The sequence below is a fragment of the Oryctolagus cuniculus genome, chromosome 15 (genome assembly GCF_051225735.1).
Source record: "Oryctolagus cuniculus isolate XC-2025 breed Fujian yellow rabbit chromosome 15, ASM5122573v1, whole genome shotgun sequence".
Lineage (NCBI taxonomy): Eukaryota > Metazoa > Chordata > Mammalia > Lagomorpha > Leporidae > Oryctolagus > Oryctolagus cuniculus.
The window spans coordinates 86,977,163-86,998,165 of NC_142881.1; the positions used below are offsets into that span (position 1 = coordinate 86,977,163).

Consider the following 21,003-nt stretch of genomic DNA (forward strand, 5'->3'; position numbering starts at 1 on the left):
AGAGTAGACCTAAATGTACCAGATATTGATTGCCAAGGCAATGACATCGATTTTCCATTATATACTGATTATATAAAACCTAATACTGTATATTTCTGAAAACATATTAATAAAGATATGTTAAAATAATTAAAATAATATTACATGTTATCTTCCGATCCATTTATATGTTAATATATATTTCCATATATGAACTTGCTGAACTCTGAGTGGATGTCAGTAAGTGCCTATATGTGGAATAGAAAAACATGAAACTAGCTCTAAGTTCAATTTGTATTCAAAAGCATTTTATATAATTTTTATTTCAAAAAACATGAAGTGCAAATGAGTATTTTTCCTCCCTACTCCCTTTTTTTTTTCAGTGGTTAAGATTCCTGCCTACTACATCAGGGTGCCTGGGTTCCAGTGCTGGCTCCAGCCCCTGGAAGGCACTGGTGATGGCGCAAATGACTGGGTTCCTGCCCCCCTGATGGCAGACCTGGGTTCAGTTTACAGCTCCTGTCTGTGTAATAATATAGGTCTTGGCTACTAACATAAACATGAAGGGGACAACCTGTCACACCATCACTCAAACAATTACCACTCTAAAATGGCAAATGTGTCATTTCTTCGCAATCATTTTTGTATCTGGTACAGAAAGCCTAAGAAGAAAACATTTAGATGTGAAAAGTCAATTGCCTAGCCCAAGCAACTGTGGGGATCCCAACAGTGGGGCCTTTGTCTGTCTGTCTGCCTATCTCCATCACCTCCTTGTCTAACGACGGATCTATCTGTATCTACCTACTCTATCATCTCTCTCTCTCTCTGCCTTTCAGAAAGAAGGAAAAAGAAATAAATAAAATTTAGAAAAGCAAACTGATGAAGTAATATTGATTACATTTGGGAAGTGGGGTATAAGTATGTGTTCTACCAGTATATATAATATATCTTATTTTTCGCCTGTTTAAATATTTTTTACAAATACAAGATAGTTTAATGAGATGTGAGCTATGATAAAAATACAGTTAGTGATCAAGTCCTGAGTTCACTTACACGCAGAACTAATATGTAGCAACTATGGATAATTGTAGTATAGAAAGAAATAAAAATTCATAATTTTGCAGTGTAAATATCATAGATCAGAAAAATGCTTAAGGAAATGGGAGACTATTTGTGTATGAGAAGTCCCTTATTTTCCAGAGTAGAAATTCAGAGTTGAAGAAAGGAACTCAACAGGCACCAACTTATTTACGTTTCCCTGTCTGACCTTATCACTAGAGGAGGATAATTTAGGAACTAATATTCTTTGATTTAAAAAGTCTATCAAAGTTCAGCAATATCGTTAGTTTTGCTTGTAGTCATTTTTCCTCAAAGTCAAGTAAAAACAAAAGTAGTAATTTTTGAAAAGGAGGCTTATTATATGATCCCATATTTTCCTGTATTCCTCTGCCTCTGCGTATCCATAAGTATGCAGATCCAGATACCTAAAATAATTTTCTCCAAGTAGAAGTGTTGATGGTTTGGGGAAAGGGAAAATGTTTGACTGACTTATTTTTCAGGGTTTGAAATTTTGGTAAGAATAAGAAATGTAAAATACAACATGACCACTACTACTTTAAAACATAAAAGGCTGTGAGAATGAAGCACAAAGTTCTAGAAACAGTGGGTGACAAGGGATGTTAATGAAGATAGCACCAACTAACCCGGGGAAGTTAAAGGAGAATTTTCGGAGGAGCAGAGCCCACTGGGTTTGGGGTAAGGGAGGATGTGAAGTTTCAAAAAGAACTGAAGGAGTGAGTGTTTGGGAAAGGAAGTTGGGGGAGGTGAATTAATGGGAAAAAACTCGTTTACTGACAGCAGAATGGCTGTACTTACATATATACGGATACTGAACATAAATGATGCCGTTTCAAAGAGGGAATCGGCCATGCATGCAAGTCTGTGAGGAGTCCAGGGAAAGCACTGAGAAATGGATTGTTCAGAATTCATGGAGGATGCACCTAGGATGGAACTTGAGTGCATTCCCAAAAGGAAAATGAGCTTTTCAGGAAGGTGTGGGGAGCAAAGCATTCCAGGAAAGAGAGAAAACATTTCTGACTGCAAAAGCAGAGGAGCGAGACAACTGGCTGTGACCCACATGTCACAAAAATGCAAGGGTCAGGAGCCCTACGCAGACTTTTTCTTGGGGGTGGGCATGGAGCAGTTCGGAAGGCATTGAGCAATGATGTGATCAAACGTGGTTTGTGTTTTTAAAAAATACTGAGATGGTATTAGATTAAAAAAAAAGCATAAAGGATGGATTTAAACATGCAAAGACAGGGAGGAAGCCATCCAGGCCCTGAGCACCTGCTCCAAGATCTGGAGGAATATTTATGAGGCAGGCCGAATCTCTGGGAGGCAAATGGTTTCCTGTGGGAGATGAAGACAGGCTGGGGGTCAAGAGTGGCCGAGTAATCAGGTGGGTGCACTTCAGGCGCTGGGCAGTGTTGGCAGAAAGGCTGAGTCAAGCTAATGAGCTCACTGTGGCACAATGTTGCATTTAGGTGCCTGGCCTGGCCCAGGGCCCTAGGTGTTAACATCTTCAGCATCTGGCAGTAATTGCAGACTTCAAGGGTAGGTGACATTGCTCAGAAACGGCAAGGAGTGAACTCAGCAGTAAACAGGATGTGCAATCCTGGAAATACACAAGTCAGGACCCCCTCTCCTGCCATTAACTGACATTCTTTTCAGGCAGCCTGTCAGATTCCATTTATCCATCTTGTTGGTTCTAACACTTTGTTCCTTCCTGCTGGCATCATTTATAATCCTGATTCCATCAGTCAACATATTAGGCTTAGGCATCCCAGGCTTTCCAGTTGAAAATGGCTCCTGTAGAACACTCACTATTCTCCCCCATTGGCTAATAAGATAAAAATAATAAGATAAAGAGAATATTAAGTCACACCATCACTCGGAAATTACAGCTTTGTAAAATGGGAAATGTGCCCTGCCTTTGCAAGCATTTTTGAGTCTGGAACAGAAAGCCTGAGAAGAAAACATCCAGATGTGAAAAGTGAACAGGATAAGATGTAAAGGGAAACAATTAGCAAAATAAAAAGTAACAGGGGGATTGAAATTGGTGCAATGAAATCCACACAACAGAAAAAGAACAGTATAATCTGTGAAGGATGTGCTCCAAAAGTTGGCTCTGAATCCAGAGTGTAAGGCAATAAAGAAATGGAAGGAAACTGAACAGAAAAAGACAGTGTTAATGGAGCCTAAGGACCAGACCAGCACCCTCAGAATACAGGAACTGCTGAGACCCCTGCAGACAACCACAGAAGAAGTAGTAACCGCAGATATAACTGAAGAAAAAGATCCTCAAATACAACGAAATAAGTATGAACATGAGAGAGTTCACATTCCAAAGAAATCCAATGAGGAGGAACAAATACTAACACAAATCTGTTTAAAATATCCTATGTAGGGGATGAGTGCTTGACTCAGCGGTTAAGACACCAGTTAGGGCACCCACAGCATACACTGGAGGACAGGGGCTTGAGTCCTGGTTCCAATTCCTGGTTCCAGCTTCCTGCTAATGAGGGCCCTGAGAGGCAGCATGACTCAAGTAATTGGATTCCTGCCACCCACCTGTGGGACTTGCAGTGACTTGCGAACTCCCGCTTCGACCCCTGGCTGCTGTGGGTATTTGGGGAGCAGATGAGCAGATGCGTCCTCACCTACCTCTGCTTCCTCGCAGACCGCCGACCTCTCGGACAGCTGCCGCTCCCTCCTTCCTCATCGCTGCCGCCGATGAACTTAGCCGCCCCGCCCACGACGCCGAACGCGACCCCGACGCTACTCACGCCGACGCCGACGCTGACGCCGACGCTACTCACGCCGACGCCGACGCTGACGCCGACGCTACGCATGCTGACTGCGACGCCGACGCTGACGCCGTCGCCGTACAGGACGCTTTGACGCTGACGCTCACTGACTCTGAATCTGTGTCAGCGTCTGCTTTGTAACGTCGTGTACGGCCTCAGCGTCGGCGTCGGCGTCGGTGTCAGCGTGCGTAGCGTTGGGGTCGCGTTCGGCGTCGTGGGCGGGGCGGCTAAGTTCATCAGCGGCAGCGGTGAGGAAGGAAGTGGCGGCGGCGGTCTGAGAAGTCGGCGGTCGGCGAGGAAGCAGAGGTAGGTGGGGACGGTTTGAGTGTAGCCCTGGGAAGTGCGGCGGCGGCAGCAGCGGTGAGGGGTGGCAGGGATAGAGGCGGCGGTGGCGGCTCCGTGCCGGGCGTCCTGGGCGGGGAAGTGCGGCTGTGCCTCGGCCTCACTGAAGCCTGGGACTTCCTAGGCCGGAAGCCTCAGTGTTCGCTGGCGGCGGTAGCATCGGCAGTGAACCAGGAGGCCAGGAAGCGGCTGCTGTCGTGTGGGCGTCCCGTGGGACGTGGTGCTCTGGACGGCGCAGGTCGGTGGCGGGCGGGGCGGAGCGGAAAGATACCGCGGGGCGGCTCTGGTGCAGAGTCCGGGGTCAGCAGCGTCGGGCTGCCCGGAAGGAAGCAGCAGGTAGGGGCCGCGGAGCTGACGCGATGGGCAGCCGCGGCGAAGGCGGCGGGGCCTCAGTGACGCTGGGGCGGCAGTGAAGCAGGCGGCTGTGGCTCTGCGTTGGGCAGCAGAAGAGAGAGAGGGCGCGGTGGCGGCTTGAGTTGGCCGTGGCGTGGGCATCAGGTGGGCAGTACGGATTAACAGGTTGGGTCCGGACACGTCACAGCAGTCGTAATCTACTAAATGAAGGGGAAGGAAGCTAGGCAGGCAGTTGCGAGGGGGTTTTCTCTAGCTTGGAGAGTGCCCCTCACCCTGACTTCAGGCTCACAGCCTGTGGGCGTCATTTGTCAGATGCTTGGGGGCGCACGTTTGATGTGGGAGTTCAATTTCTGCTTGGGATGTCTGTGGCCTGTGTTCCAGCGTCTGGATTGGAACTCTGGATCGTTTCCAATTCCAGCTTTCCTGCTGAGGTGTGTCCTGGGGAGACAGCAGGTGATGGCAAGTGTCTGGGTACTTGTCAGCCCCATGGGAGACTGAGTTCCTGGCTCTTAACTTTAGCCTGACCCAGTCCTAGCTGCTGCAGGCATTTAAGGAGTGAGGGAGTAAATGGGAGAGCTCCGTCTCTTTGCCTCTTAACCAACTAAAGTTAAATTCTTCAAAGTGGGTGGTTTCTATGTATTCTTAAGATTTATGTCAGAGGCAGATACTCATACCTATGCATGTACATGCACACACGCACACACACACACACACACACACACACACATAGGGCAAGAAACAGCCATAAAGAGGATTCTCATCTGCTGGTTGACTTCCCAATTCCCACAACTGCTGGGCCTGAGCCTGGCTGAGTTGAGGACTGGAGAACTCATTCCGTGTTCCCAGCAAGGGTGACGGGTACCCAAATGCCTGAGTCCTATCCACTGCCCTCCAGGTCCACATTACAGGAAGGTAGACGCAGGAGCCAGAAACAGGTCCCGATTTCTTGAGCCATCACAACTGCCTTCCCCATCCACCTTAACAGGAAGCCAGAGTCAGGAGCCGGAGGTGGATACTGAACCCCGGGTACTTCAGGGATGGGATGCAGGTGACCTTAATTGACTTGGTAACCAAGATTTCAAATCCTTTTCCCTCTGAATTCTAAAAACCATGACAGTTTAGTGACAGTTTTAAAAGGAAATTAAGAACTTACAATGTGTTTTAATTTCATTTCCTTCATATATTTATTTCTCTGCAAATAATCTTCATCTTTTCCATGTGTACACACATTTTATGTAAATGCTTTGGTACTATGTGAAGTTTCATGATATTATGTGTAGTTTTCTTTAACATATTGTGTTTACAGTTAATACATTTCAGTAGTTATTTATTGAATGTACCTTATTTTCTTAGTTCTGTACTGCGTTTTTGCAGTTTGTTTGGCAAATGTGTAAGCGGTGATGTGGGGAACAAATTATTGTGCATCCGTTTTCTTTGTATTTCTTTTCTTTTTTTTTCTTTTAATTAGTGTTTAGCAGACTCAGTGTGCTTTGTAGACACAGCTGTAAGAACACAGTGGAATTGCCTTACTCCCTCCCCCTTTCTCCTTTCCACTGTTTTTCCTTCTCCTTTTTCTTTCTGTCTTTGGTTTAGACTTTGAGCCAATTTTCAAATTACATTACAGTAAAAAGGCTTAATACTTTACTAGATAAGTTTAGCGAGTAAAAAACAAAATTATACCAGTTTAGTGAGACTATAGACACTGAGTGTAAACAGTAATTGAACGGAGAAATGAGCGTTTCATCCCTCTGTGGTAAATGTTTAAGTAGTTGTAGATCATTGAAACTGTGGTAGGATAACATTCTTAACCACTGGTTTCACGAAGCATAAAACAAAGTTTTACAAACTGTGTTTGCAGCAATACTGATACACACAAACATTTCTTTCTGCTTGATTCCTTGAGATTCCTCCCAGCAGTGCCTAAGTGTTCCCCTTTCCCCACATCCATGCCAGCACTTGTTCCTCTGTTGTTTGGATTTTAGCCATTCTAATAGGGGTAAGGAGCTGTCTCATTGTGGTTTTGATTTGAGTTTCCCTGAAGCCTGGAGATGTTGAACATTTTTTCATATGGTTGTTTGCCATTTGTATTTGTATTTCTTCTTTCTGAGAATTGTCTCTTGAAGTCCTTTTCCATTTCCGAACTGGATTTATTTTGTTGTTGTTGAAATTTTTAAGTTGCATGTGTATTTGGGATATTAATCCTTTGCAGATAGAGGGTTTGCAACTATTTTTTTCCGTTCTGCTGGATGTCTCCCCACTCTAATTGTCATGTGCTTTGTTTCTGAGTTTGATATAGTCCTGTTTCCTTAGTTTTGCTTTTGCTGCCTGTGCTTCGGGGTTCCCATCCAAGAAGTTGTTCCTTCACCAGTGTCTTTGAGTGCTTCCCCTACGTTTTCTTCCAGCAACCTCATAACGTCCATAATGTCAGGTCTTAAATTGGGTCCTTGATGTATCTTCAGTTGATTTTTGTATGTGAAGAGAGATATGGATCTACTTTCGTTCTTTTTTGTATATGCATCCAGTTTTGCCAGCGCCATTTTGAGAATATTATCCTTAACGCCCCTGTGTGGTCTGAGCACTTTTGTCAGTAGTCAACTGGCTATCTGTATGTGGATTAAATTCTGGGCTCTCTCTTCTGTTCCATTGAGCTACACGTTGGATTTTATGCCATTACTAAGCTGCTTTAGCTACTATAACTTTGTAGGATGCTTTGAAATCGAGTATTATGATTCATCCAGGTTGGGTTTTCTTGTTCCAGATCACTCCAACTATTTGTGGCCTTTTGTGATTTCCATATGAACTTTCTTTAAAGATTTTCTTTATTTGAGAGGTAGAGTTACAGATAGTGAGAGGGAGAGACAGAGAGAAAGGTCCTCCCTTTCCCGGGTTCACTCCCCAAGTGGCCGCAACGTGTTATTGTTGCTATACCCTATTCAGCCATGTTGGATCTGTTCTGTATTTTCTTGGAAATGAGGTTATTTTTTCAAAGTGTATGAGTATTTGTATACTTTCAGTATTAATGCCTATATGTAACTTACAAATCCCTTTGTCTATACCTTAGTCCTTGACAGTGAAAAATGGGAGAGAAATACAGAGGATATACAAGTAGCATTTGAAAAATTAAAAACAAAAACTGATTTACCTTCGGCTATTCTTCAAACTAGCTGTGTGTTTTATTTCATTTAAAAAGGGGAAGCCAGCACTGCCTACACTTAATTTAATCAGATAAAGCTTTTCTTTCATTGTGTGAACTCACAGGCTCGTTATCGTTTATTCAGCAAATCTTTGAGGGCCTAAGTACCCCACTTCCACTAGTAGCTCTTCAGAAATTCACATTTTTGGAGGTGAATCACACAAAACGTTGTTTTTGGTATAGTCTTGTGAGTAAGTAAGAGATTCTCTGTATAAATTCTCTTGGGTGGCAGATAACTATGTGGGAGTGTGGAGCAGAGAGAATCAATTCTTTTTCAGTTTCTTGTGGGCACATTTCCTTTTATTAAAATATAATCAGTCAGAATTTTATTAAATTATAATCAGTCAGAAACATGGGGACGTGAGAAACTGCTTGCTTTAGTTTTGAGTAATGCATCTCTGTAGAATCAACAGGTGCAGTGGCATACAGGAAAGGACTTTGGAGACCAGAACAGCTTTTTCTTCTAAATGAGTTCATTGTTTGTATCAGCACAGTATTCTTGTGCACTAAGTTTACACTAATTTTGTCATATGCTGTTTTTCCTATTCATGCTACATTTTAAATCGAAATGTTTCTTGTATTTTTTTTTAGTATTCTTTAAGTTCCTTATTTTGGTAAAATTATTAAGTGGACACCTTTAGATTTTCCTAACATCTTGTGGCTCAGTAGACACTCTATGGTATTTTAATTGATTTTCAGTCTTTTTTTTTCTACTGAAGCTGGCTGTTTTGCACAGACACTATGATACGTTCTTGGTGCATTAATAAGTTGGTTTGAAAGTCCATGATGCATCAGTTGGTCTTGCACAGATTTGCATTTTTAAAAACAAGCGTTCACAGTAGAACTGGATTGTTATTTTTAATTTGTTATCTTCTGTGGAATAGAAACTCCACCAAAACAGGAAATGAAATTTATTTTTGCATTTTTTATCCACCTTGCGTTCTTGTTGTCTAGAATTGTCATGACCCCTTGTAGCATTTTAATAAATAGATAAATTAAAGAAAAGTGAGATTGTTACGCTTAGGGAAAATACAGGTTTTCCTTAACAGTGCCTCTCAGTATTCAATGTGTATATTGAACAAACGGGGGTCTTGTTAAAATGCATAGTCTGCTTAGCACTTTGGGGCTGGGGCCCAAAGATCTGCCTTTGAACAAGATCCCAGGTGATGGCCATGCTGCTGGCTTTGTTTGAGTAATCTGGCCCTAGAGCGGCACTTTACAGTGAAAATACGAATTAGTGTAAACTGTGTGTTCATTTCTGGTAGCCTCATTTGACAATGATGTGAAATCAACTTCAGTGTTTTTGTAGCCTAATATACCCAAAGTACTATCATTTCCACATTTAATTGCTATGTTGAAAACTATTAAGGGGTTTCTTTACTTTTTTGGACCCAAGTGTGTAAAATCCAATGTATATTTTGCGTTTATAGCCCATTTCAGCTTAGACTAGTCATAGGTAGCGTGTCCAGCATGTCACCCATGACTGGTAATAGCCACTTGCTGGGCCAGTACAGTGCTGGAGTATACTATCTAGATCAGCCACTCCCTTGTAGTTCTATAAAAAAAAGTTTCATGTGCCTCATTTCTGCTCTACTCTATTTATGCAAGCAAGGTCGGGATTGATGGGACCTTGAGCTATAGGGTGCAGCTCGTTTTAATTTTATTCTTTGTAAGTGCACATTCACTATAGAAGACTTGGACAATACAGGGAATGGAGGAAAAATCAAATTACATCAAATCTGGCCATTGAGTCAGTTGCTACTTTTCCATAGGAGGAAGTTTTTATGCCATGAAGTACTAGGGTTGCATGAAACCTTTCCAGATCACTTTATAAAACTTGTTTTATACACTTGTATTTAGTATTTACATAGTGGATGCAGCAGAGAGTTGATGTCGACAGTGTCAGTTTGAGAGGACTGACCAGGAGTACTTTTAGTGTTCAGGCACTAGGGATATTTACTTTTACCCTTAACTAATATGTGAAGTAATCTTTTAGTTAGGCTGAAGTCCGAATAGATGTACTTGGATGACACTGGGCACACTCCTGAGTTTTTGTATATATTTTCTTGTGAGTGTTACAAATTTGACTGACATCCTGTATATGCAGTACTTTTAAAGCAGTTAGTTAAATGCCTGATCATTAATGCCATAAATTATTAGATGTACTCTTATTCAACTGGATGTACAGTGTCAAGGAACAGTCATTTGTCATTATTTGGGACACTGGCACCCAATATTGGAATGCCTGTTTTGCAAGATCTGGTTCCACTCCCATATGCTGGGTGAGGTTGGCTCACTGCCATACATGTGGTATACCTGGCTTGAATTCCTATCTTAGTTTTCCTCACCATCATCTCCCTAGACCCACAAGAAGTGTGATTTGCATATACATTAAGTAGTCGAGTTAACATCCTGGGGCCCAGCCATCTAATGCCCAGCAGTAGAACTAACGCTTGACAGCAGAGACGGTTCTACCTGCTGTTAGCAAGACATTCAGTGTGTGTATATTTGACAAAGGTACGTAGTGATGGAACAAGGACAGGCGCCTCAGCCACTTTAGGTTTCTGTGACCCTTACCTTCTCTCAAGGGGCCAATTGAGTCTCACAACCTGGTGTTCTCCACCCCACCCCCTGCATTCTTCCCCATGTTTGGAAGCCAGGGGGCCAAAACTTGAAAAACTTGTATGGAGAAGTTTACCTCTATTTACTGCTCCCTCCACCCCTAGTGCGCCTAAGATATAAAAAGGTCCAGCCTATTGGGGTCTGGGCACTCTGCTGTGTATTGTGTGTGTGTGTGTGTGTGTACACGTGTGCACGTGTGTGTGCGTGCGTGCGTGCATGATGGCAGTTGGTCACCCATCTCTGCGGATTTCTTTTCTTTGGATAAGCTTTGGCTGTGAGTTCATATTCTGTCTTTGATCTGCACCATTTTGCTTATATTTGGTGCCCCATGTGAGAAATAGAGGGAGGGGCCAGCATCTTGCCCCAATCTGCCAATCTCGTATTCTCTGGGTGAGAGCTGTGACCCACCCCCCAACCCTTCATCTGGACAAATCCTTCCCCTTTTTAGTGTCTCCACCCGCCCCTAACCTTCTCTTTCCTACAATCTCCTTTTTCCCTTCTGACCTGGAAGGCCCTGAGAGATGCCTCTCCAGAACATTTTCTCACTCCCGCTTGCACTTCTCATTTGGAGCGAATTCACAGCCAGAGCCTTTGCCTGATCTCATCGCTACATGCCCACATCGGACCTAGTTCTCAGCCCATCAGATTGGTAAGAGAGGTCAGTCTCACCTCAGGCATGCTGGGGCGATGCTCGTGACCAGTTCATCCCCCCTTGGAGGGCCTGGGTGTTTAGTTGGTTTCTATTGCTGTCTCCTCTTGGAGGACTCAGAACTTAGGTTCTTGGTTGAGGTGCTTCTTTCCCAGGGAAGCCCTGCTAGAAGAACCTCTTCCCTCAGACTGTAGTTTGCTTAATCCATGGGTTCCAAATTTCAACTCCCCTCTGGCCTGCCTCTGCAAAGACTTGCACAAGCTGAGCCTGAAGGGGGAAGACAAAGCCAAAGCGATTATTCCACCTCAGCACGAATTCGGTGTTTTTTTTTTTGTCTCAAAATTCTCCAAGATTTTAATAACTTCACACAGAGAAAAGGCAAATGGCCAGAAGCCCCTATTCCAAGCCCTTTTCCTCCATTGGGGTCAGCTTTCCTCACTCTTGATTTCTCACGGAGGAAGAAGGCCTGGAGCCACCCCTTAAATCGTCAGCCTGCCCACCCCTCCTTTCTCCCACACCTGACAAGCTGGCCTTTCAGGAACACAACCCTTTACGCACTCCATTCCCCCTCTTTCTCTGGTGCCTCCTTTTCCCTCTCCACTGGCAACAAGGAAAGTTAGCACCCTTCCAGCCTCTTCTCCCCGGAATTCTCTTTATCCTGCTCTTCCTGAGGGAGATCAAACTCTCTGTAAGCTCTCCGCCCCTCCCTCATATCATCCTCTCTCAGATCCAGGCCCAGGAGTGTGACCTTCCTCCCTGCCCACCCCAGGGTCCTCCCATGCGTCCATCTGGTGATTCCTGTCTGGCCAGCCCACCTGATTCCCCTTCATTAAGCCTCCCCTGAGGTCAGCTTTTCTCATTCCAAGCCCCAAAACCAGAGAAACACTTGGAATCTCCCCTAGAAGCCTCAACTTTCCCTTCCACTGTTCTCTCAGGGATGCTGCAGCCTCTGGACCATGACCCTCTCCTTACCCTTCCCCCTGTCTGGCTCTTCCCCACTCCTGTCACTGGCAGCCAAAACTGCCTCTTTCCTCTCTTTCTGACCTCTCATCTCCAGTCTCCTCTGCCAGTCCCTCCCCCTGGATGTAGAAAGATAGTGTAAAGGCTAGCGGAATGCGTATTGGCTCTGGAAAGCTCTGCACCTGAGACATGCCAAGCTCCAAAGACAATGCACTGTAAACTTCAACTAGGAGCCTTTCTCACTTGTGCCCACCTTCTCAGGGTCCATGTGGTGCTCAGCACCTCCCCCAACAAGAGCTTAAGAAAGGACTCTGCCTGCTGCTCAGATGCAGTGAAGCCTGACTTCAGCACCACCACCCACACTCCCACACCCCGCCCTCTGTCCCACAAGCTAAGCCCCTGCTCTCTTTACGGTCCCCCCATTTCTGTCCTAATTAAAATAGTCCTCTCTACCCGTCGCTTCCCTCCTCCTATGAACCCGAAAATCCTAAAACTTAATGTAATGGAGCTGCATCTCACACTGCTCCTCTCACATCTAAATTCTCTCCTGCCCAAAGACAGAACCTCTGTTCCAGCCATCGCTAATATATATTTTGGAGAGCTATCAAAGAAAAACTGAGGAGCAGGGGTAAGTCCTGAGCAACTTTGTTCCAAAGAATGCTCCATGCCTAGTTGTCTTCCGTCTTTTCCCTTCCCTTGTCTCTCTGCTAGTAACAAACTATTTTGTCATTCTCTCCTGTACTGTGTCATATGTGTGCACATATTGTATGTCTACATGGGAAAATTTATTAACAGCTCCCTGTTTCAATTGGGTTACACTTGTGTTAGATATTTGAGAAGTATTTCCAACTATATGTACTCTTAACATTGGTTGAAGGCATTGGACCTTTCGGTAAATGTTTTCATTAGTTATTTGACAGCTAAAAATGTTTGCCAAGTTTTCACTGGAATTTAAGTTATTGACTGTAAGCGATCTGGAAAGCCTGACTTGTTCCCTCACTTCTCTAGTCTCTTCAAGATGGGGAACTGATTCCATTCTGCAGGACTCCCCATCAGGGTGTACAGTTTGATCTTCAGACCTTATATTAGACAGTTTGGATAGGGTGGTCTCAAGGTTTTGATCTTACATAGAAGAACATAGCTCTCCTCATTGGCATCATCTTACCTCACAGGAAGAATATTGTCATAACATGCCTGTGACCGTAGATTGCTAGCTCAGGCCACCAAAGATTAGCGACGGGATTGAGCGCCCCCTTGGCTGCCATTCCTAAAGGCTGCTTCTGGGTTCTACTTTAACAGAGACCAGGAGAAAGAGGAGCGATTGAGGCAGCAGGAGCAACGTAAAGATAGGTGGCAGGCCAATTAATGGCCGCTTTACGCCGTGATCTGCCATCAAGGAGACCCAGCCAGGCCAGTCCACCCTTGAATGGCACCTGTTTAGGAAATGAGGGGTCAGGGCATTGGGCAAGTAGCTGTCATGAAGAGCCCTGTCGGTTGTGACAAGAGCCAGGCCACTGGAAACGGGAACTGCCCTCGGGGTTGAAGGACTCCTGGGTCAGAACCACAGACCCTGTTGGCCCAGGCTAAAAAGCGTTTCCCCCTGCCCAGCTCCCAAAGTAACCATCGCCATCAGGAGGACAGCCTCGGGTCAGCACCAATCAAGGCAGATACCACCTATTCGATACTAACCTCCTATTCAGGCCAGCCCTGCTCCCCGGCCAGCAAGGTAATGGAAGTCAACGGGGTGTCTTCCCCAAGGAGGTTCATACCTCCTTTGCTATGTCTCATCCAGGGCTACATGTGAAGAGACCGACGGGTCTGGACCTCACAGATTCCTTGCCCATGCCTTAAAGCACACCTGCTTATTACTGAACCCCTTCTGTCAGTTTCCGTTTACATCTCAGTGGGAAAACTCCCTCCTTTCTTAGATCCTGTAACAATGACTGTGTCCTGTGGTTTACACCCTGTGTTTCTAATCTGCCTGTTAGATACCCTACACAAATGGAGCGGTCAGGCATAAACCTGTGTTCGCATTAACTGGACAGGACTCTTGCTTTCCTGTATCCCCTCATTGTCCTTGTTTCAGCATCGTTCCCACCATGGGTAACGTTTCTGATCTGTCTTTATATCCTCGTAATCATTAGCTGCTATTCCTACCATGTAGAACATGTACATGTTTCAAAAGCCCTTACAGGAGGCTGTGACTGCTGTATCTCGAGCCGTCCTGCAGGAGCAATACAAGGCTGCTTGCTCTCTCCTTCTCCAATCAGTCCGATCCAGCGTATAGATACCCTGCCCCACGTCTACGCCCGGTATCAGCAGGAAGTAGCCAGAAAGAAACCAGCGCCCCACTTCCTTATCTATACTCAAAATCAGGATTGATGGAACAAGGACAGATGTCTCAGCCATTTTTAAAAAAGTTTGGTTACTCATGCCTTCTTTCAAGAGACCAGTTTCATCTCACATCCTGTTGCTCTCCCCACCCCGCCCCCACCGCCTGCATTCTCCCCCAGTTTGGAAGCCAGGAGGCCAAACTTGAAGAACCTGTATAGAGATGCTCATCTCCACCTTTGCCACCCACGCCCACTGTTAGCCCACCTAAGATTGAAAAAGGCCCTTTCTGCTGGGGTCTGGGCCGTCTGCCATGTGTTCAGTCTGTGTGCTCGCTGGCAGTTGGTCCAACTCTGGGAGTTTCTTTTCTTTGACTAAGTTTGATCTGGCTGTGAGTTTGTATTGTGACTGCTGTCGATCTGCACCCTTTCCCCTGCATTTGGTGCCCAGTGTGAGGAGGCACTGCTCTGTTTAGTCTTTACTTCAATGTTTGTATGACAATATGTCAGAAACAACCTGACGCTTGGCAGCTTCTGCAAGGTTCTGGCCTGTTCTGCAGTCTGCTTGGGGGGGGGGGCGGGAGACGGTGCTGATAGTCAAAAAGCAGACTAATACTAGTAAACATATGTTTCTCTGGGGTGTTTTGGATAGGATGCAAAGTGATGAAAAAATTTTTGCACTTAATGGTTGACTTTTGAAAAATGGTTTTTTGCTTTTATTTATTTAAAAGACATAAAGGCACAGTACAGATAGTGACAGAGTGTCGGGGGCCTGGGGGTTCTTCCATCCACTGGTTTGCTCCCTAAATGATTGCCAATGCCAGGGCTCACCAGAGCAAAAACCTTGAGCCTGGAATTCCATTGAGGTCTTCCGTGTTGGTGGGAGAGCTCGACTATTGAGACATCTGCTGCCTTGCTGGGCGCATTAGCTGGAGGCTAGATCAGCAGTGGAACAGCTGGGACTCGAACCAGTGCCCGTATGGGATGCTGGCCTCACGGGCGGCGCTTCATCTGCTGTGCCTCAGTGCTAGCCCAAGTGAGGAGCAGTTTTGCAGACAGTTTCCGGGTTCATGGAAGTATCTACCTGTTGATTGTGAAGAGATGCATTCTGGTTTGGGATGGCTAGGGAAGTAGGAATGTAGAGTGAGGTAAGTTGAAAGGAGTAGGGTTCTCTGTGACCTTCTGCCTTCTCTTTAGGTTTGCTGCTGGTTTCTGTTCCTGCTGTCTCTTGGTCCTTGGATAATCAAAAGCATTTGTGTTTAAGGCTGAATACACAAGTACCTGAATCTGTTATCATGAGACACTGAAGTGACAAAGGCTACCGAGTGTTCATTCACGCAATTTCCCTTTTTAAAGCTCTAGGGTTATTGATTTAGGTTTCACATGGTTTTTAAATAGAGTGTACATGACTGAAGTTAATATTTTAGCCCTCCAAATGTCCCATTTAATTGGATCTGGACTAGTTTTATATATGCCAGGATGTAAAATTTTAAGCTTTGCTATTTTGTTCACGGTGCATAGATTCTCATGCAGAGTTGTCATTTTTTTAACCAAGCCTGAATGTCATTTAGGTTTTAATTTGTCTCCTATTTAGCCCAGGTCTACTTTTCGTTAACTCTAATTTTATGGCTTTTTGCAATTACCATTTTCTTTTTATCTCTGATAAATTAAATTTAATTTTGAAAACTGAAAGGTTTTGAAAGACAGTCACATCTTTAGATGGCACAGAGATCTCTGCCCATTGGTCAAAGTCTCTATATAATAAATATGTATATAAAGCTTTTGTACTGACTTTTACTTGATCTGCATTTTTCTTACAAGTATAATAAACTTTCTAATGTACTTGGTTTCATTTCTCACTTACAAAGCTTTATGAGTCGTGTCTTTGTGTTTGCATAAGTGTTTGTAACTGTTTTTGTCATTCATTGACTGAGACTATATGTGGGGACATGCCTGAAGAATGGCTTCTTTGTTGTTGTTAAAGATTTATTTATTTGAAAGGGAGGGTTACAGAGAGGCAGAGAGAGTGAGAACGCTGGTTCATTCCCCAAAGGGCTGCAGTGGCCAGAGCTGTGCCGGCCCAAAGCCAGGATCCAGGGTTTCTTCTGGTCTCCCGTGTGGATGCAGGGGCCCAAGGATTTTGGCCATCTTCTGCTGCTTTCCCAGGTCATAGCATAGAGCTTGACTGGCAGTGGGGCAGCCCGGACTCAAACCAGCACCCATGTGGATTGCCAGCACTGCAGGCGGTGGCTTTACCAGTTTTGCCACAGCGTGGGCCCGGGAATGGTTTCTTGAATTGTGTGTTTGTGTGTGTGTGTGTGTGTGTGTGTGCATGAATAATAGAGCAAGGTTTTTATCCACTGATTCACTTGCTGGATGACCACAATGGCCAGGCCAAAGCTAGGAGCCAAGAACCCAATCCAGATCTCCCACATGGATGGCAGGAGTCCAAGCACTGGGGTTGTCTTCTGCCCTCCCAGGTGCATTAGCAGGGAGCTGAATCAGAAGCCAAAGAGCCAGGATTCAAAACCTTAAGTCCCATATGGGAAGCTGGTGTCCCAAATGCAGCTTAACCCTCTGAACCACACCACCAGATCCACTCAGATTTATCCAGTATCAGACAGAATCTACTTTGTATTACTGATCATTAATCTCCTTTTCACACAACATTTGCACTAGTAATGTCTCAGTGAATGCTGATAAATTGGTGTTTGGAAAGCAATATGGAAATAGACCTCAAGAATGCAAGGTTCAAAAGGAAGATTGAGCCAAGGGATCAGAAGATTGTTTCTCAGGTCCATAATTTATATCCTCCAAGAAAGTAGAATTAGCAGGCAGCAGGTATGCCCATGTGTTACGGAGTGACCCTTCCATGTTGTCTGTTGGCAAGGGTTTTTCATGAGGGGATTTCCATGAGCTTTCTGAAGTTCACATGCATGGATTTGCAAACTGTTGAACTCTATACTTAATATATACTAAATTGATCTTCTGTATATAAAGAGTATTGAAAATGAATCTTGATGTGAATGGAATGGGAGAGGGAGCGGGAGATGGCAGGGTTGCGGTTGGGAGGGAAGTTATGGGGGCGGGGACCAATGTAATCCAAAAGCTGTACTTTGGAAATTTATATTTGTTAAATAAAAGTTTAAAAAAATAAATAAATAAATTGCACCTGCAAGTGGCCCCAAGTGATGACCTGATTGGGAACAACCAGGAGAGTCAAGATGTAAGTTTGAATCAAAATGTCATCACCAACAGCAGTACATCAACTCCCAAGAGAATCAAGTTAAGAAAAAGACTTAATTTAAGCTCAAGTCATATTCCAAAACTGGTTATCAAAAAGGTGAATTGCTCAGGAACGAAGCCACAAGCATGTGATATATTTCAAAATGTGAAAAAAATTTCACCAAAGTAAATATGTAAATGTCATTTTCCACAAACTTCAGGAAGTGCTCTTGTATTTCTAATTGTTTTAATCTTTGTTGGAACATAAGCTCTCTGAGAAGGCAGAACATTTTGTTTTGTTCAACAGGGTATTAGAAGTGCCTAGCACGTAGTGTGTGCTCATAAACATCTGTCAGCTTTATTGAATCACAGAATTAGCACCAAGCCTAGCATTAAACACAGTTAGTTAGATGGTTCTATATTGAAAAACAGTGCAGTCCTAGGTGCAGAAAGAAATTTGTTCCAATTTTCTAATCTCGTGTAACAAGTCATCCCAGACGTTGTGGTTTAAATGGTACTTATTAATTTCCCAGTATTTGGGGGATGGCTGGGTGGTTCTTACTTGGAGTTCTTGTGTGTATAGTCTGGTGGTGGCTGGGCTGATGGTTCCTTCATCATGAAGCTGTTGAAAGCTGGCAGAAAGTAACCATTTCTTCCTCCAGGTGGTGTCTCCACTTGGCTCACTTCTGCTTCCTCACAACATGGGCAGTAGGAGTGATTTCTTACACCATAGCTGGATCCCCATAGAGCCAGTGTTAGGAGAGGCCCAGGTGGCAGCTGTCTTGCTGCCTTAGAAGCCTTAAGATCATTTATGCATGTTCCAGGAAGGAAAGGATTCATCTGCTCACAGGATGTTAAACTCATGATGTTATTGACAAAGTGACCTTCTGAACAGAATGCCATGGAAAATATGGAGCAAATAGTGTTGAACGGTAATTAAGAGTGAAACGGTGTGTCTGGTTAGGTTGCCTTGGGCAGGCCCTGCTTTCACCAGTTATCCTCGACACATCTTGGCCATTTAAGGTTCAATTTCTCACCCATAATAATGAATAAGCCCATTCAAATTGCATCGTTAGATTCTTCTGCCATTAGGCATGTTTTGGTGGGACATTGAGACTCTGTAAAAGGAACATGAAAACTGATATAATCAAACTAATTAATTGTATTTAGAATATTGTACTTCTAGTCATTTTGGCCATTAGTTGGCTCTTTAAAAGCGGAATGAACAGCGATTGGTTGGTCGTAAGCCTTAGGAATGTAAGGAGATGATCCTTCTTGTCTTTGGCCTTGGGTGCATGCATTATGGTGTAAAACTGCTGCAAAATCAACCCATTACTGACTAGCTTGAAGTTTACTATTCGATAGAAATCAGTCCTTCCTGATGTTTAGATCTCTGTTCTTTAACGCTAGAAGTGTACTCCTCAGTGAGCCTGAAGAAAATTCTACTTCTTTGCAATGAATTCTGCTACCACTCCAGATTCATCCTGTTAGCCATCTGATGCAACGTTGAATGAGTTTTCTGAATCAATGCTGGTTTCTTGGAAGCCAAACCACGTAAAGGCTTTCAAAGTTAGAACCTGTACCTGTTGTTCTTATGAAGCCAGGGTCCATTGGTTGGCTTCTGGATAAGTGAAAGTGAAGAATTTGGAGATTGCTTTTGGGACCATTTCCTAATCTTATGCTGAAGCATCAGTTCTGTTTGTCCTAAGGTTATTTCAGGTAGTAATAGATCTGCCTTCTCTTCATTTCCCTTGATCTTGGCCAGCAAGGCATTCTGATTGTTGAGCATTATTTTTTTTCTTTTTTCTTGTTATCTCTGCATTCTTCTGTAATGATGGAGTGTCAGAAGAGGCTCACCGAAATAAGAATCAAAGGACTGTTTTCATTTTCTAGTACTACCTTGTAGATCGTCTGTTCACATAACCATCAGTATTCCACCTTCTTCTTGGCATATTATGAGGGGACCATGAAAGGTTTTAAAAACTCATAAGAGCATTCAAGTACAAGTCATTCTTAACAGTGGCAAGGAGATAGATGTTGTTGTTGTCCAGTTTTGAAGAAGGTAGACTTCCAAAATGTTTAAGGGGTGCTGGGAATATTATAGGAGATGTAGACCGACTTTTCTGCACCTGGTCGTGAATGTTTTTCAGACCAAGGATGTGATTTCTATTCCTCTTGCTTCATTCTTTTAAATGCTGTAGTTGTTTTCCATTTTTCTCAGTGAATGTTCTTATTCCCATCTCCCCATACGTTCCACCCAGTATCCATGTTGACCCACATTTTTTGCCTTTAAAGAGAGTTACCATCAAGGAGGACGAGCAGACCAGAGTCATTGTTGTGGCCAGGTTCATGAGGAGGGGTAGGAATCTAAATGATAATTGTGTACACACAGGTCACCATGGGTGCCTTGTGAATAGTATTTCCAATGTGGAATGAAGAGCATTACAGTCTTTTGATAGAACACAACCAGAGTACTCAGATACAGTTGTCTCTAGAGATTCACATGTGGGAACTCACCACAGGAAGTGGTCGAAAAATCTGACTGCAGGGTCTTAGTGTAGGCTTTGAAAGTAACGTTCACAGTCATTTCAGTGTTGCTGATGGGAAAAGTACTCGTGAGAATACGCATCATTTAGAATCAGTATTTTATAAAACCTAGTAACTCAAATTTCGAGACAATTCGTGATGCTGGAGTCATTCCAAGTATTATATTGTCATTGTCCATTCATGGAGACGTGCATGGAATCAGGAGCCTGAAAAGAGTGATGGTCTCTTTAAGATCCTTCAGTGGGGCAACCAAACCTTGCTTTCATTATGGAAACAGTTAACTGCAAAGGACAGCTTCTGACTTCCCAAATTTCATGTCATGGGGCTTCTTATTCATGTCAGTCATGAACTCTGGGAAGTGACAACAATCCCAGTCGTGCGTAAAAGGCCCATGGAAGTAACACAGATGTGGGAAAGCTGAGAATTTGTTTGGAAGTTGAGATAAAGAATCGACTCTGTGTGTATCCGATGTTTCATGCTTTCTTTTTAAAAACCGAATAGTTAATGTGTTTGTAGGAATAGATAGCATGCGAGGATTCAAACTTGACAATATACGTTAGATGTTTTTGTAAAAGCTGCTTTGGTTTTCAGTCGTTTACTGTGTTTCACTGCCTTTCCACTCTTGTAAATTAACTATTCAACTGCTGGACAGTCTTTATAACTTTATGTTTTACATAATTATCGTCTGTTCTGCTTCAAAGTAAAATTGTACTCCACACAAACTAGAAGCAGTCAAAGAAATTAAAGCCAATAGCAGTCAACTTCACATAAGTGAATGCTAGAGGCTCAAGGATTTGTAAGTACTGATTTGGCAACATCTAAGTTGCTGCTGGCACAAAACTTCTCTTTATTTGTATTATTAGAAGGATATAACATAAGTCTTTGTTAATGAAATTCTCGGAAAGGAGGTGATTAAATAGAACAAAATACTTCAAC

General features: G+C 43.7%; 1 long non-coding RNA gene across 3 annotated transcripts in view; it reads left to right on the forward strand.

Annotated features, from left to right (window-relative positions):
- Nucleotides 1-3,631: 3,631 nt before the first annotated feature.
- The window catches only part of LOC149122154 (uncharacterized), a 42,653-nt gene continuing 25,281 nt past the window's right edge, over nucleotides 3,632-21,003 (forward strand). For all 3 annotated transcript variants that reach the window (XR_016221815.1, XR_016221814.1, XR_016221816.1), the window contains exon 1: nucleotides 3,632-4,151. This is a non-coding gene — a long non-coding RNA (uncharacterized LOC149122154). The remainder of the gene's footprint in view (nucleotides 4,152-21,003) is intronic.